This window comes from Gavialis gangeticus, unplaced genomic scaffold, assembly GCF_001723915.1.
Source record: "Gavialis gangeticus isolate Ggan-Ray unplaced genomic scaffold, GavGan_comp1, whole genome shotgun sequence".
Taxonomy (NCBI): Eukaryota; Metazoa; Chordata; order Crocodylia; family Gavialidae; genus Gavialis; species Gavialis gangeticus.
The window spans coordinates 152477637-152496562 of NW_017729022.1; positions in this window are offsets into that span (position 1 = coordinate 152477637).

Sequence of the window (18926 nt, forward strand, 5' to 3'; positions counted from 1 at the left end):
TGGGGTCTTCCATCTGCCATGACCTTTCTTTTTGGCTCACTACCTTTCTTCTGATATCAGGTGCTGCAATGCCCACCAACATGTACAGGCTATCCTTTGGTGTTGGCTTTAGACATCCTGTTATTTCATGACAGCTGTCATTTAAAACTAGATCTAGTTTCTTGGCATGAACTGATCATTCCCATACTGGACATCCATACTCTGCAGTGGAAAAACACAAAGCAATAGCAGTGGTTCAAAATGTAACTGGTTTTGCTCCCCACTTTGAGCTGACCATCTTTTATAGCATGTTGTTGCTGGCACTGACCTCCCCTTATGTCTTCTCTACTTTTCCTTTTCTTCTTTGATCCCACAACCAAATTATGGGTATTAAATCATTCTAACAATTGCTCATCAACCCTTAGAATACCTAAACTATGACAACAAGCCTGTGTAATAGCTCTATTAAAGCCAAGGAAGGATGCCTATGGCCCAGAGAATTTCAAGCTAGTGTCACTCCTGTGCCATCTTTATAAGCTTTACCTTATTCTCAATCACTTTTCATCTTATATTGAACAACATCTAATGCCAAGCTGCATTCAGATAGGGCAAGTCCTTCACTGGTCAAATATTAAATATCAGCCAGCATATAGAAGATGGATTGAAGAAAGGGATGATAACAGGAGCTGTGTTTGTAGACCTATCAGCGGAATATGACACAGTTAACCACCAAAATCTGTTTGCCAAAGTCTATGATATGATGCATGACTACCACCCAGTGCAGCTCATTTGATCTCTTTTGGAGAATAGACATTTTTATCTAGAACCGTGCAAGCAACAGAGCCACTGTAAGATGATGGAATGTCCTACAGGACAGTGTGCTAGCATCTTTAACATATATACCAATAACCAGTCGATACAGAACAATACAAGGAGCTTCATATATGCAGACAATCTATTCATCACATTGCAAGAGAAGGACTTTGCCATTGTTCAGAAAAGACTGACCTGTTCACTGAGCAACCTCTCAGATTACTACAATAAGAACCAGCTTCATGCAAACCCAGCCAAGACACAGGTCCCAGCTTTTTACCTACACCGTAAAGAAGCCAAGCAGAAATTAGACATCCCCTGGGATGGAATCCCATTGAGTGATCAGACAAACCCTCTGTACTTGGGGGTTACACTGGACTCAGCACTTACCTTCAAAGCACATGTAGAGAAGATGAAAGAAATTTTAAACAGTTAATACAAGAAGCCAGAGTCATCACTGTAGTGCAGGCAGGTACAAGTAATACATTCTTGCATCACTTAGAGACCCTATGCCCAAGTGGGGAAGGGCTTCCCCCCAGAAAAGGGCAGCTTCAGTCTGTCTTACCAACCTACCAAGGGAGGTTTCCATAAGACCATAATAAACCAATGCATCTTGACCCACCCTCTTTAACATATATGCCAATGACAACCCACTGGCCCACACTTTTCTCTTGTTCATTCACCCCTTTTTCTGGTTGTGTGCTCTGTCACTGGGTCCACAGTAAGGAGATTGTGTTCATTCTGTTCTATTGTGACATCCCCATCTTATGGATTTTCCCTACGGGCTGGCCTATACCAGCAGTCATCTGGCTCCTTCCTTCTTATTAAACAGAATTTACCTGGGTTATTTTGGTGTCAACATAATAAAAAGCTATCTCATCTAGCCATTAGCCACACCCTTCTGCACTGTAAGTTTTGTCACAGAAGGCACAGTAGCATCCGGCCAAATACATTTTAATAACTCCATTCTTTTAAAGGAAATCAGAGAATTATTTTTTTTGTATTGCATGGCAAGTTTGACAAATAAATGAGTAATGACAGCTACTCCAGTATACTGGAATTCCCTGGGCCTGCGTCTAATACCAATTCCTTGGATTTTACATTAACATATTGCCACTGAAAGCAACTACTTACACTTTTATACAAATCTGGCCCATTGTAGACTATACTTCACAGTATGTTGAGGCAGCATTAAAATACATCACATAACATCCATGGCTCTTCTTGTCAATAAAATTCAAGATGACACCCCAAAATCTGTGAATTATAAACACACATAATAACAAGATTTTTAAGTGGTCTGTAAGAAACAAACATATGGTGGCACCAGATGCACTCCATATTAGAAAGCTTGCTGTCAATAAAAGGTACTGCACCTCTTACCAGTGTGTTTCTTTCTCATTAGCCTTATTTAAAATGTAGCCTTTAAAATAAGTTTACAGCTCATGAACTCTGAGAAATAAGTCAAAATTCCTCTTTGTTTGCTGAATGTATTTGACTGATCACTCTGGAAAATATTCCTTTAATTTGAATATGCAGTTGATAAGTTTTCTTAAGTAAATAGAGAACAATTCTAAACTTTAAAAGGAACTGCATGTGGTAATCAGCACAAATACTCAGTGTAATGACAAAAGCATCTGTTTTATAAACACATTAGACAGCTGCATGATATTGGTATTATACGTTATCAACATTAATACACAGACTATTTAAATGTAGACAGGAACACAAAAAAAAATGCTTTTTTTAAACAAATGGAAAGTAGCATTCCAAGGCTATTATGCTCCTGAGATATCTCACAAGTCAATTTGTCAGTCTCATTTTCAGATGATGCAACTATTTATCTCACATGACTAGGTCTATAGAAAGGTCCCCAAAGAGGATAGGCCACCACACTGACTGCAGCGACAAAAGGTCAGGTTGTTGGACAGCTCCCTGAAAAACAGTCTTCATGTCTGGAACTTTTCTGATCTGGTGGACAAGTCTTGACTGAAAAGGTCTGGTTTACCTAGGGGACCAGCTCCTCCTCCTCCCCATTTTTATACTGCTGTGGGGTTAATAGCTATGTCGTGTGGGGTCAGAGAAGACATCTGTGTCTCAGATAATATGCTTACGGTGATTACCACACATAATTGACTGACCTTCCCTCATTCTTTTCCTGCTGCAGGCCATGGCTGATAGGGTGAGATGCTCTAGAGGAGTTTATTTTCCATCACACACTATTGTGCTGCTGAGCAAATATTTTAGCAAGCTTTGAATGAATCACCTTTCAGGCTGTGGGTTTGACAGTTAAAATATGAGGGCTGTGACCAATCTAATAATATTAGATTTTAAATCAGCTTTGGGAGAAAAACATGGGAAAATCCTACTTAAAACCCATTTATAGATACCTAAGAAAATCGTGTTGTGAGTACTGAAGTTGAGGTAATTTTTGGAGAATTCTTGTGTTTTCACCCTCTTCAAACCCACCTTGCCTTGAACATTCAAAGCATTCAAGCAGGTTTGTATTAGAAAACCCAAGGTATGAAAAATAAATAAGTAACATTTGTGAATTTCAGCAGCAGGGGCTCAAAGTCATAAATATCGTGTTCTAATTTGAGATTCATCCTTGAAGTGAGAATATGAAAAGTCCCTCCTACTTCACAGTATTATGCAGAAGGAATATGTGATCATGTTTGAGTGCTTTGCATGCATATGAATTTAATTTAACTGTCTAGATGAAATAAGGCTTTTATCAAGTATGTTCAACTGCTAAATGACATTTTACCCATTTTATATTTTTAACAAAATATAATTTTCTTATTAATACCTATGGTGATCAAAATATTAGAGAGAGAATTCTTTTAATAGTCACAAAAGGAAACTTCTTATGTAGCTTTAAAATTTTTAAACATTTTTAAAACGTATATTTTTTACACTAACTCTGTTTCATCTATCTAAGGATTAATCTATCATCCCATACATAATATACTCCCACAGGAAACACTCACTTCTTGATGCTGAATTGTGCTTTGAATGACTAAGCTTTATACTGTGAACATTTGTTTCTATCGGAACAATTAGTGGCTACCAAAATTATTTGCTCCCTCTCATATATATTCACTTTTTCTCCCTTCTTGAAGCCAGTGTACTGTTGCATGGGGGACAATCTTTACTGTATGATACCACTAAGAATTTGTGGCCTCTGTTTTGAATTTCAAACTACAGCAATAATGTCAGGACTTAACGAATGGAATGGCACTGTATAGGGAACCAACCCATTTGTTCTCACCACTATTTGAAAACTAATATTTTTACAAATGTGCATTTCAACAACATAGCCAAAAAGTGTTTTCAGCTAAATCATTTCACGTACTTTAATTTGTCCAATAATGTAAGTATTTAGTTTTTAGTTGCCATTTATAAAATTCCCTTTGGAATTGTCAGCATCTCTCAGATATTTAAAGTAATTCATGCCCCCACACCCAAAAAAGTAGCAACTGCTTTACAAGGAAAAAATATAGACATTCTAAACATATGGGTGATCTTTAGAAAAATCGCAGCATCACTTCATAATTATATACTACAAGTTTTAATTAACTAAAGCTCTGAAAATCATAATGCCTTATTAAAATGCAATTAATCCTTTGATTAAAAAACAAAAAGCACAAGTATTTACAACAAAAACACAAGTAGAATAATTACAAATATCATGTACCCATTTCTTTTATTTGGGTGTCACTTATGATGTCTCACGTTCCCTTCATTAATTCAAATACACACATTATCTCAAATCCACAGCAGACTGAGTGACAGTGGCCACCAAACACACAGCACTATATCCTATTGATTTCTGCAAATCCTGAACAATGCCATTTGCATGCTTGTTTCTGTAATAATAAAGATATGCCATTCAGAATTAAAGCACCGGCCAGACTAGTGGCAACTAATTGTGTTGTGTGTAATGAGTGCAATTTCAATTTGATATAACCCTCAGCTTTTCTTACAGCACTCGCTAAGTACTTTCAAGTCTTTGTGGGGAAATAATTGATTTTTTTGTGCTGTGGGCACAAGAAAATTATTATGATCTTTTGAATAATGCCAAAGAAAGGACCATGAATGATTTAAATTGGTATATGAAGAAGGCTTCACTGTGGATTGCAGTTTGACTGACATCCTACTAATGTAGTATCTAGATTAGCAATTTTTAAGGAGGCAGCTAATATAAAATTGGTAAAACGGAAAACATTGCTAACAGGGATTTTGTATTTGTTATTCAGTGAGGAATAACAATATGGGGATTTAAGGCATGTCAGACAAACACTATACTATTACATAATTGCCCTTGCTCTTTTCTTTTATGGCACATGTATTGAAGGGTATGTTTCAATTGAAAAATTACACATTTAAAATGTGTAGATACAACAGTACAGTGCTAGGTTATCACAGCAGCTAAAGACCATTGGTTTGTGCTGGTTTGTAACTACCACGCACAAACCCTTCTGTTTTGTCTGATTCTAACAGCAAAGTGAGTAAACTTTGGATAATTGCCCTCATGACAAATCGGGATAATTATCTTTGCTTTGAAAACCAGTTGCTGTTCTGGCCATAGTACTCATCTCCCTATTGCGACTTCACCATCTTGCATAATCTGTCCAAGAATGATCAGTACCGAAAAACCAAAAGTTTAATTTTTCATCCGGACTGAAAACGGGCAAAGGCCATGTAAGTCAGTGCTGAATCTCCCAAAACCAAAACTGCAGCCATAAAGCAAATATATTCATGAATTGCCTTGTTCTGAAAGCAATAAAGTCCTCTCTTGTTTTTTCTCTTCAGTGCTGAATACATTTTCTTATGTGGCAAAACCACTTTGAGGGACAAGTAAATAAGCATATTACACAAATTCCAAACACAATTCCACCTTAAAATGCATACCTTCCAAACCTTATTCTTCAGAGGAGGGAATGTTGTTAATTTAGTTGGTCATAACTAAATAGTTTCTAATCTGGAGCAGGAGTCTGCTGAGAATATTGGACAGTTTAAAGGTTAATCACCATCGCCTGGTTACACAAGTGAGGCAGAACTAATTCCTCCAAAGGCAAATGGCTTGCAGTTTTATCAGCAGTGCAGATTAGAAGTGTTAATATACAGAATAGAATGGATGCTCAAGGGCCAGTTTTCCCTTATCGGCAAACTTTGCAACAGAACTCAGCTACTGCACAACCTCTGCACTTTCTATAATAAGGCCCCTCATTTTGCCTCTCGAGCAGAACTATCAAACAATCCTCCCCAAACCACTGCCACCAAAATCAGGGTATTACAGACCACAGCTAATTGGAAGATCACTATAATGAAGTAAAAGATAAAATACTTTGGCTGCTGGCCTAAAATGTGGATCAACACAACATAGGAAGCTATCTGGCTGTCACATTCTGAGAGATTTACATAAACAATAAACTCAAACCAACTGCCCCAAAAATACATCTTTGTTTACAGTAAATGCCACCTAAAGCACTGGTTGTCAAAAAGGGAATTTACATATTCAATATTATTATCAACAGAGCAGGTTCTGCAAGCACCAAACCAAAGACATGGAACCCCATTTATTTTTTTTAAATGTATTCTGTGCATGAAAATATTTGTAAGATATGTAAATAGCTATGCTATACAATATTTAAATATTTACCCTACTCAGTACATGGCACACAGGCTCCAAACTGACTTCTCCAAAGCCATTCTTTCCTGAAGGTGTTTTTCATCTGAAAAAGAAAGCAGGGGGAAGAAGCCATTGATGTCACCTGCTATTTCCCAAGTAAATATGCTGACAGAAGAGCCCATAAAAAAAGAAAAGGTACTTCATGTAAATGTATTATGGAGAAGCGCTAGGGACTCTGCACAGGAATTCTGAACTCATTCAGAAAAAAAGAATATTAAATGTTACAGTAACCCTCTGTCTATGAAGCTCCAAGGAACATGCTGACTTTAAAAAAAAAAGCAATTGGACATGATCCTGTTCCCACCTGAATTAACCAGGAATCTTGTCACTAATGTCATTCAGAGAAGAATCAGTCTCATAATTCCTTACAGGTGCCTGATATAATTATCAGGGCTATCAGGTTCACAATAGGTCTAGAGGTCAGACTGAGTGGCCAATGGTATCTGCTCTTCACATCTGGCACACTAAATCTTTGTCTCCTCTCTTCATCCAACCTCATTTGGGCCTCAAATCAAGAAAGCACTTCAATTCAGGACAGTGCTTAAAACCCCTTACTTCACTAGGCCTCAATAATCCTTCCTGAATCGGGATGTCTTTTTGAATGAGTAGGGTTGGAGTGTTGTAGCCAAGGAGCAAAGGGTTTTTTGTGATATCTTTTATTGAGATAGTTGGGAGAGATATTAGGCAAGCTTTTGGGGTTTCTTCTCAGACCTGAGAAAGGGAACTTTGTGCCCAAAAGCTCATCTAACATCTCTCCCAACCATTGATCCAATATCATTAAAAAAACCCAAAACAACCCCACTCCCTGAATTAGGGTATTGAGGGACAGTTTTAGCATATACATGCATAGTATGTGGCTCTTTCACTGATTCAGTAGTATCTGATCCTTCCTGCAATGGGGTGAAAAATGATGCCATAGAAGAGGGAGGTTCATATTTAGTAGCAATATTCCTTGGCCTTAGGCCCCTCGAGGATACACAGCATGTATCCCTGTCATCCCCTGGCAAAGAATCAGCAAAAGAAAGGCAGCCAGTCTGGCTTACTAGGCTTAAGGGATTTAGAAACTGGACAATCCAGTTTCATTTATTAACTAGTTAAAAATATACATGTACTGGAATCAGAGATCTATGGGAACAAGAGTCTACCAGATGCCCCATAACAGACCATAACATGCTCTCTTTTTCTCACTTTCCCTCATAGATATTTTGATTTTTCTCCCAGTATAATTTGCTTACAACCATTGGGAAGTATAGCATAGATGGTAAGATTAGAGCAGTGATTCCCAACCAGGGTGCTGTGGCACTCTGAGATGCCAGGAGATCCTTTTAAGAGTGCCACAGGGTGCCACACAATATTAGCACTGTTAGGTGTGCAGTAGGGCTGTGTGAATTTTTCAGTGGTGATTTGATTCAAAGGCGATTCGGCCTGATTCAGTGGCTGAACCTCTGAACCTGAATCGAATCAAGGGACCAATTTAAAGGTCCAAATTGATTCAAAGCTCTCTGAATTGGTACTTTCATCTGAAAAAGAAAGCAGGGGGAAGGAGACATTGATGTCACCTATTTCCATCTGCCAGGCGGGGGGCAATCCCCACTGCCCCACGCTGCATGGGGGGCTCCACAAGAGCCCTCTCAGCCCCCCAGCTGCCAGCCAGGCTCCCCAAGCCCAGATTGCTGCTGGTGGTGCCTCAGAAGGCCCCCAGGAGCCCAGGTGCTGCCCCCAGCCTCCCCTACCCCACCCGGGATAAGTCACTAGGTGCCAGAGTGTGTGTTCAGGGGCATTCCCTGGGGACAACTAGCAGAAGTACAAACATGTGCTGCTGCTAGTTGCCCCCAGAGAACATGCATTCCCACATGTTGGGAGACTCCCAGGGATGTCAAAAAGGAATTCATCATGGCATCAAAAGCATTCTGACCTGTTATAGTCTTCCTGAGTTCTTTGCAACAGAAAAACTGTTCTTTTATTTTCTGTAGTCAAAAAAACAGGGAAAGCTCAGAGCTGGCCTTTTGCGGGGGGTGTCTTGAGTCTAAAAATATTTGAGAACCACTGGATTAAAAGGATATATTAGGTAGGAGGGACCTTGTTCAATATTGTTGCAGGGCACTGGGATGTGCCTGCTCCTTTAAGAGGACAAGTAGCCTGAGAGGCTGCTGGCAGGTGTCAGGGAAGCTAATGACGGACTGCAAGAGAGCTCTGGCTTGAGTTATATAAGCCTAGAGCCAGTATGGGTCAGGTAGTTTCTCCCCCAACAGCTACAAGGGGAGAAGCTCCTGGCTGCAGGGCTCCTGAAGGGAACTTGATTGAACTAAACAACTCTGCAGGCCTGGGAACAGGGGTAAGTTCTCTGAGCAGAGAAAGATGGATTTGTAGGCAAGTGGCTTTTGTTTTATGTTAGCCCCTAGAGGGTTTGAGAGGGCTACCAGCAGTCCATATGTCCAGGGAAGGGCTGAGATAGGATCAGAGGCTCTGAGAGTCAAGGGTCCCAAGTGTATAGGCTTGGGTACAGCCTGGGCTGGAAGGTATACCTGCTGGAAGGCTTGCTCTCTTAATGGGGCAGAGGACTGTTTCTACTATCTGTGTGTTTTTTGTTATAGTTGAGGGGCTTATGGCTTATGTTAATGTTTAATCCAGTGGTTTGGGTTGGGACTGTGAGGGATGGTTACAACAGTCCTATTAGTCCCCAAAGGGGCACACAATCACCTTGAGTCCTGTCAGGGCAGTTTGAGGCTTGAGCTTCTGTTGAGCCCAGAGAGAGACATAGTACAAGGCTCTAGAGCCACACAGGAACCAGAGGCCTGGTGCCAGAGAGGCACAGCTACACAGGGGCCTGATGCCAGTAGATAGGGTCAGGGTCCCATTGACTGAAGGGACAAACAAGAGCTAGAGCCTCAGAGCGAGGTCTGACTCAGTAGGCCTAGCCTAAAAGGCCTAGTGAGATAGAAGGGGCAGAGGCCAAGGCCTTGACAGAGGGAACAACATTACTGTAACATCCATAAGGCATGGGGCATGGTGTAGGGGAGGACTTGGAGCCACTCAATTAGCCCATAAGCTTGAGGTGCCCTGTGCAGCACAGTTATGGAGCAAGGCCCAGTGAGGATTTGTGGGGGTTCAGCAGAACCAGGGCCATACAAAGGCCCATGGGCAGCCTCCCTATTCATAATTTTACCATCAAGGCACGGCAGAAGAGACAGGAAAGTGCCCTAGGGGTGGAGCAGGCACGGCTGCAGAGCCACCAGGGGGCATCACAGCCACCCCTGAGATCCCGACTTTTGACAACTATGGAAACGGCTCCTGTCTTGGCCTATATAAAATTAACATTAATGTCATCAAAACAAGGATACTTTGAAATCCTTACAGCCCAAAACATAAACATATCTAGTTATCCTTGCTCAATTTTCCCCTCTCCCCAGAGTTTGGGGAATGGCTGAGCCATATTGCGTTTCAATACGGACAAGTGCAGGGTGCTGCACTTGGGCAGTAGGAACCAGCAGCACACTTACACAATGGGGAACTCCCTACTTGAGAGCACGGAGGCAGAAAGAGATCTTGGAGTCATTATTGACTCCAAGATGAACATGGGCCGACAATGCGAGGTCATGGTTGGCAGGGCTAACCGGACCTTGTCGTGCATCCACAGGTGCATCTCGAGTAGAGCCAAGGAGGTGATCCTCCCCCTCTACGCGACGCTGGTCAGGCCACAGCTGGAGTATTGTGTCCAGTTCTGTGCGCCCCATTTCAAGAGGGATGTGGACAATATGGAGAGGGTCCAGAGGAGGGCCACCCGCATGATCTGGGGACAACAGGGCAGACCCTACAGTGAGAGACTGCGGGACCTGAACCTATTCAGCCTCCACAAGAGAAGGCTGAGGGGGGACCTGGTGACCGTCTATAGACTCACTAGGGGGGACCAGAAGGGTTTGGGGGAGACGCTGTTTCCCCTAGCGCCCGCTGGCATAACAAGGAGTAATGGGCACAAGTTGATGGAGAGGAGGTATAGATTGGACATCCGCAAGAACTACTTCACAGTTAGGGCGGCTAGGAGCTGGAACCAACTTCCAAGGGAAGTGGTGCTGGCCCCTACCCTGGGGGTCTTTAAGAAGAGGCTGGATGCCTACCTGGCTGGACTCATTTGAGTCCCGTTTCTTGTTTTTGGGGGTTTTGTTGTTCTCCCACCCTGGCGGGGGATTGGGCTAGAAGATCTACTAGGTCCCTTCTGACCCTTAATCTATGAAACTATGAAACTATATGGCATCACCTGAAAGTCAACAAATCTGGGTTCTATGCAGACTATAGGGACAGCAAATTCCACCCTCTGCTAAAATGCAATGGAGACAAGAAACCACAGACCCTTCATGAATGAATCAAGGGATTGTTAGATAGGACACCTCAGCTAACAACAATTGCTACAGACTCCCATGAGAAGAAGATGTGGTTTCTGTAGTAAAAAAATCAATCTATTTAAAAACAAAACAGAAATAAACCAGAAACCTCTTCAGATGGTAGAGGATAGTTATGGGCTTTTTGTGAAACTCCCATCAGCAAATAAGCTACTATATGTAATACAGTAGCTCAAGTCTGTGCCTGGTCTTGAGGCAGCTCCCTGGAAGGTGCATTGCACCATCATAATGCAAAAATCATGAATCCCTGTGACAAAGTCTGCACCCAAAAACAACAATAGAATATGTCTCCTCCCACAAGTTTCTAGATAATCCAGTATCCACTGCTCATACAGCTAAGAACTCAAACAGACCATCAAATTCTGGACCCAATGAAAATCGGTAAGAACTTTTGAAAGAAAACTGGATGCTAAAAAGTAACATTTTCTTTCCCCTCTACTAAAACCCAATTTTACCACTATCAGGATGAGGATGAAGACAGGTGGGCCTCAAATTTTCTCATTCAAAGCCTTTATGTCTGAAACTGACTGAAACTAAAGCAGCAATATTTATTGTACCTTCCAGAAAGTATTGTATTTCCACAGAAGATGTGAGTTTGGCCCACACAAAACCAATTTTACACATTGAAATGCTTGGTGGGAAAAAAATAGTCAATTTTTCAACTAACTAAATACTGGTGGGCTTATGGAATGTGCCAGATAAATAACTGAATACACATGCATATAAAACTATTAAGCAACTGAGCATTTGGCTGAATAAACAGCATAATATCCACATGAAAAAGAACACAAGAATATACTGTAGAAATTATTTTCTGATTATTTCTACAAAAAGGCAACCTACTAAAATAGATCTCTAAGAGCTACCTGATCACAATGATGTTAGATTTCTTCAAAATGTCCAAACAAAATGAAAGCAACACAAATTCTGACATTTGATGGTTGGTTTACTTTTGATGCTTCTCAAACAACCCTGCCTTTTCCATTATTCTAGTCCAAAAATAACATTAAAGAGACTATGCAATGAAGTTATACAGAAATTAAAATTGACATCTACCTATATGTATCTCCTCCTTACCCACGCTCATGATTTGGGTACAGTCTGGGCTCATGACTTGGGTACAGCACTTCTCGATGAGGTTTCAGCACTGACAGTACACTGGAGGGAATAGTCAAGCACTGGCAGGAGACTTCCCCAAATGACCCATTAAGTCTTTTCTGTCTCCAATACCTACAATTGTAGGATTCTTCAAGGAAGCAGTAATCTCAACCTAGTGATTCGTAACAGCAGGAGACAGCTTAATGCAGCAAGTAAGCAATGGCACAAGAAACAAAATATTCACACTTCCTATCTATCCACCTAAGTACTTACACAATCCCAATCACCATAATATATGAGTACTTCTGTAGTACTGAAGCTCTTACAGTTAAGAAGATAGCACTTGTGCTTAGAAGTATGTGAACCCTGGTGGTGCATACATTCGATTATATGTACTTGCCCAGTGCTCTTGTCAAAAGTAATTAAGTTGTTTTGTTATTGCATAATCATTTCAAGGGATCATAAATGATAAGTCTGATCTAAGGAAGTTAATCCATGTAGGTATAAATGAGAGCAGAACTTTAAAAAAATGAAGAGAAAACTTTGACCAGTCAAAGAGAGGGCAGGCAACAGTATGTTGCTGCCTATCAGGGGTGAGAGCAGTGACTAGAACTTCTCACTGAATGTTTTCACCTTGTTAACATATCTATAAACTAGTTATAGAGAAATGTTCAGAAATTTCCATGGAATTTTGTAATATTATTCTCCTTTGACTTTTTCTTCAGCTGCAAATATGTCAAAGGTGATCGCCATTTCTTCCCTTTGTTTCCAGCCTGTTATGCAACCAATCTGTAAATCCACTCACCCTCTTCTACCCAAGCCCCACCCTCTACCTTTTATTTTAGACAGAGCCAGCCTTAGGGGTGAGCAACATGGGTGACCACCCAGGGCACTATGGTCCAGGGGGCCCCAAACACACGCATGCAATCCATGCTCACAGTAGTGCCCTGCCTTGCCCTAGCTGATCCCTGCCCCAGGCAGAAGGAGCAGTGCCCAGCCTAGCCTGACCCCCACCTCCAGTTGCTGCTCAGGAAAAGCCAGGCTCAGCTTGTGAAGGTGTGGTGGCACCTGCTCTAGTCCTTCTGCCTTGCTCCCTCACAGCAGCAGGAATTTCTGCCCACCTGCCTGCCTGGTGTACCACGTTGCTCTGCCTCTCTGCTGGACTGTGCCACCTACCCCTGCCCCCCCACCTCTGCCTGTGGCAGTACCACTCACTTGCGGTGGGGACACTAAATTATAAAGTTCACCCAGGGTGCCATTTTCCCTAAGGCCCTACTTCCAGATATGAGAATGTAGTTCAAAGCTTTAGGCCCAATGATTAACCAGTATATTATATTGCAAACATGCATTCTTACTCATTTGTTTTACAAGAAAATAGCTGTGCTGCTTTTTAAAAGAAAAGAACAGTGCATTTTAAACACATTATCACTTCCTTTGCTCAGGAAACAGTACATCAGCTGTGATTCATTTTAAAACCATTTAACTTAATTGCAATACAAATGAATAAAGAGACAAAGCCACTTTCTTGCCTCTCTGACAACATAGGTCACATTTTGCTATTCAGTATTTGTGTACAACTGTCATTGACCTCTACTTATTAATGTATCAGCAAGAACAGAATTCTACCCATGGATAAACCACCACCTGCTTGACTTCATTTGCAAAATTCCTGTTCACCGCCTTGGTTCAAAATTGGGCAGCTACCAACTAAAGGTGGCTACCACTAATTATATGAAGTTGAGCCGGTGCCAGCCATGCTTACATATTGATCCTGCTGAGACTGAGATACTTCTTTCCTTATTCATTTTCTACTGAGAATTTTTCTGAGGAACGTGAAGCAAGCCATGCCACCGGCTATATAGTCAGGGAGAAATTGTGCCCTGTGCTGTGGTCTAAAGCAGGCCAGTTGACCCCCTTGCTAAATAGGGCTCACATGGCACATTCCCTGAGTACGAACCCTCCACCCCTTTCTTTGTCTTGAAGAACAGTATTCCTTGCAGTATAAGGCCTTTCTAGTATCTTGCCCCCTACTTCCAGAAATGAGAATGTAGTTCAAAGCTCTAGGCCTAGTTTGGTCCTTGGCGTTCCTGTTGAAACTCCCCAAATGGATTCCAATAATAGGAGTGGTTTATGTTTCAGAGTCACCTGTCCACAAAACTAAGACAACCATATGGAACCCAATCATTGTTTCAGTGAAATCCTTGGGACAGGCATAATAAACTAGGAGCATTGAGATCTGCCTGGTCAGTATCCACTTTGTTTTTTAATAAAGTTTTCAGTGTGCATATTAAATTCATTTCCAAAATATCTAAATGTAAAAAAAATATTGTTTTTCTCATAGGCACTGACTCTGTGGGTGCTCCAGGGCTCAAGTACCCACTGAAAAAAATGAGCAGGTATTCAGCACCTACGAGCCAGGTCTGGCGAGCTGGGTTGAAGTAATGCACTGCGTTGGGCTCAGTGTGGGAATACAAAAAACAAGGAAAAGCATCCACTGGCAGAAACCAAAGTCAGTACCAATGGTTCTTCTAGAGGATTCAGGAAAACATCAGCAACAAAAAAAATCTCAAGAAGTACTGACAAGTGACATTCAGGGCCAATTGAACTCAATGGGAGTTTTGCCACTGATTTCACCAAAGCCAGTATTTAATCTAGACTGTTTTAAAATGAAGACTGGAACTATCAGACAGAAAGTACATGCACACACACAGCCACCAATGAGTAAAACAGACACCAATGTCTACTCAATCAGTGATTATTAATGATTCGTGACAAGAAAATATTATCTTGCCAGTTCTATCTATACTGGTTTTGAAATGTCTCACTTTTGCTATTTGATGCTATGACAAGAGCAGCTTCCAGGCCTGGTGTTAGTATAGCCTGGCCCCTGTCTCTGGGCAAACCACCTGCCTCTTCTGCTGCCATGCCTTGATGTCATATTATTCTGCTGTTATTAGGCAGGAGACTGCCCTTTGATCCACTGGTGACTGCCAATTCATCTGCTTACTCTCTTCAGCCAGCCCTAGGAGAGCCTTTTGGGTCCTCTGAGACCCTCATCTGGGCGGTGACCACTGATTCACCCCACTCTGGGTTCTCTCAGCCCTAGCCCTGCATCAGGCCATTCCTTACTTCTGCCCCCTTGGGCAAACACACTGCCCCTCCTACTGGGGCCTGGAGTCGCACAACCCCTTGGGACTCAGCTGCTCCTCCCTGAGCTTAACTGTCCCCACTATTCCACCCTTCCACTCTCAGGGTTTGGGGTCTTGCACCCCTACAGGCTCAAGTGTTCACAAAGTGTGCCTGCCCCCACCCCTTTTACCCTCCTAGTAACCCACCCAAAGGCGGGGGAAGGGGGTTATTAAGGAGCCCCAACCCACCTTTCACCGGAGAGGTGAGCAGTCCTGGTATTTATGTGAGGCTGTCATGCCACTGTTAGTCCCACTGGGCCTCCCTATCCCAGCAGGGTGCAGTTTTAGGTCATGCCTAGGACCAATGAGGCGTCCTCCTTCCTGATAGCCTCACCCTTACCTCCAAGTTGTGCCTGGAGCCAGAACTCAGCAGGGTGAAGTTTCCTCACTACTAGCTGATCTTACACTGCTCTGCTTTTACAGCAGAGCTCTCCAAGATAGTCACTCTCCAAAATGGCCACTCTTATCAGCCACCTGGCAGCTCCCTGCTCTGGCCCTTAAAGTGACAGACACCCAAAAGGGCTATGTCACAGATGCCCATTGGAGGAACCTTTCCTTCACAAGGAACTTGACTGAAGTACATGGGGGTCTACAGAGGCTAATTTATCTACCTCCATACATCCTGTTAAGTTTGTCACCACCTGTCATAATGTACATTTAAGTGTTTCTTTTTATTGTGAAGTTCCCTTTTCTTTCCCTTCCTCCACCTGTAATTTTAGTTGTAATGGAAGGTAGCCCAACTTCCTTTGTAATGATAATTGGTGTCATGCAGTAATGGAGTCTAATTTTAAATAAATCCAAATCTTTATGTTATCCCAACAAATCAGAAAACACTTGCATTCTAAACTGGGCCCGAGCCTGGCAAGGAATCAATTCAAGGAAATAAACAAAATATATAAACTACTAGCATGCAGATCTCACAATGTTCAGGAGATTAAAGTTTCTCAAAAAACACATTTACAGTGTGTATGTGGGTCTTATTCTTTGATATTCTAAGTTATACATAACAGCAGTCAGATAAACAAACACATGAAACCAAAAAAAATTACAGTACCTCATAGTATCATATCTAGTGAGGAATTTTTTCTACCAGAACTACTTTTTGTGCACAACTCCTTCATGCCCCATTTGCTATAAAAATATTGAATATTGGTCAATGAACAAAGAACAACTACATGTTTTTCAAGCTATGACCACAACTGCACTGTTTTCCTAGGTTTGCTTTGATTCCCTATATATCTTAACTTTCAAAATGGCCGCTTATACAAATAAAATCAGTCACATCACTGAATCAAATTTGGATAGTATACTTAATAATTGAAAGACCAGAGGGTCTAAAATGATCCCATAATAAAACTAAGCATAAAAATCTCAAAATCCCTTCCTCTCTTTAAACAGTAGTGACCCTAGCCTGATATTAAGTACATGAATAGTTCTGTTGATTTCAATTAAGACTATTCATGTACTTAAAGTTGGAAACAAACCTAGGTACTTTGTTAAACTGGGGTTTATGCCATGCCTAAGGTAATGACAAGAGTTCTTAAATTCTCTCCTGCTCAACACATCTGACACTCATCTCTGCTTTTAGACTTAGGTTTGAATATTTTAGCTAAAATAGATGAGTTATTTGATCTGATGTATGGCCATTTAAGCCACTAAGAAAAAAAGGAAATAAAATAATGTATTTCTTTCTATGAAGAAAAAAAGTGTTAAAATGAGCATACTTTCGCCTTTCTCATTTCTGGTCAAGGTTAGTCCAAGTAACTTGTTTAATTCCTTAGAAAAAAAATTACATATGAATGTGTTTGCTTTTCCAGGGATTACAAACAAGCAAAGACAACCAGAAGGGGAGTGACATGTCAATAACAGAAAAATGAAAGAATGATGCCAAATGGTGATAGCTATTATTGGGTCAGCAGGCTTCACTGCATGTTAGGCCTGAGTCATAACCTGCCACAGAAACACAAAAAGCTAAATATTCTGAAAAGTAAGTGGAAATTAAGATAAACATGGGTGGACACCAAGATAACAATGAGGGACTGTTTACTTGCTTCCAGACTATATGTCTTTGGTGGGTTTATTCATTTCCTGCTAAATACAACTCGAGTGTTTTGGGGCAATAGTTCTTTTTCCTTGCAAAAGTTCCTCAGAATCCCTGCTTGCCTCCTCTCTTGATCAAGATATGTAAGGCCATAGGGAAATTTAAGTATGAACTACATTACCATCAGATGCTTTTCATACAGTCATATAAGAGTAAGGCTGAAAGGGACCACTTGAGGTCATCTAGCCCCATGATCAAGGCAGGATCAGCCCAAACAAGTGTCAGTCTAACCTGTTCTTGAAAATTTTCAGGGATGAAGATACTACAACCTCTATGGGTAGCCTGTTCCAAACCTTAATCACTATCTCAGTGAAAGTTCTTCCAAATCTCAACCTAAGTTTCCTTTGCTGCAGTTTGGGATTATTGCTCCTACTTTTGCTTCTTATGGCACAGAAAATAGTGCCCTGTCTTTTTCTTCTCTCGCCAAGATGAAATTTCAGTGAAACTGACTTGCTTTTACCAACTGTTTTGATTTTCACTGAATTCCTTTTTCTGATGAATAATGATTCTGTCAAAGCTTTTCTGCCCAGCTCAACTGAAGATCTTCAATGCCAACTACAGCAAAGTATCTATTCTTCTATATTTTAGGGGAGTGAACAGATCAGGGAGGGTTATCCATCTGAGGGAGGGACCAAGGTCTAGAGAGCTAAAAATAGCCTGTTGCTAGCAGGGTGGGCAGGAAAACAGCAACTCTGGGACTAGGGCCAGTGGCTGGGCTTTCTCAGCCCTGGGGCTGCACTAGGAACTTTATGGATGTTCAATTACATCAGTCTCATTGGGCCCAATCGAAGTAAGACCACCTCAGAAGTACAGTTAACTTAGATTGGGTTGGTCATTTTTAGACCAATCCAACTTTCCTGCATTTCTGTATAGTTAGCAATTAGATGGACCTAACTAAGGATCTAAGGCAGCAATGAGCAAAATACGTCCCACTAGCTGATTGGATCTGGCCTGCAGGCAGGCACCCACCAATTACTTGTATCTGGCCCCACTAGTAGCTGCCCCTGCTGCGCTCTGCCTGGGGCTGAGTCCCACTGAAGGCAGAGCATGCTCTGCTCTCAGCCTCCCCCACCAGCAGGCACAGTTTCTGAGCAGTGCTCCTTCTGCTGGCACCACCCAAGGAACTGCTAGGCTCCCCCAGGCTCCAGTAACTCTTCCTGTCCCTGCTACAGTGTTTTGGGCAGCAGGTAAGGAGGGGAAGCTGCAGCACTGAGGGGAGCAGGGTGGGCTCTGCTTGCAGCTCATTCTGGTCCTACCCACACTGGGTGGGGGAGCATGTGTGGATAGAGTGGGGAGATGGTGGGGTATGAAGGAGCTCAGCTGCTCATAAAGCCCTGATGGGCAGGCAGGGACAGACAGGAGGGGGGGAGCAGCAACAGGAGCCAATGTGCATTTGTTGCAGCCTTACCGGGCAGGTGTGGTACAGACACTAAGAGAGTTGGTGATAACAGGCTCAGTTCCCTGTTTCCCCTCCCCTATCACAGGGGCTTCTGTTGCTGCCCACCAGTGGTAGCTACTTTTCCTGCCTTTGCAGCGTGCTGCAAGTCAGGCAGGTAGCGCCAATCCCCTTCCCTTGGCCTGTGGAGGGCCTGGGCTCAGCCACATCGCAAAGAGCAGGCGGGAGGGAAGCCCCCATATGCACACACACAACCCAC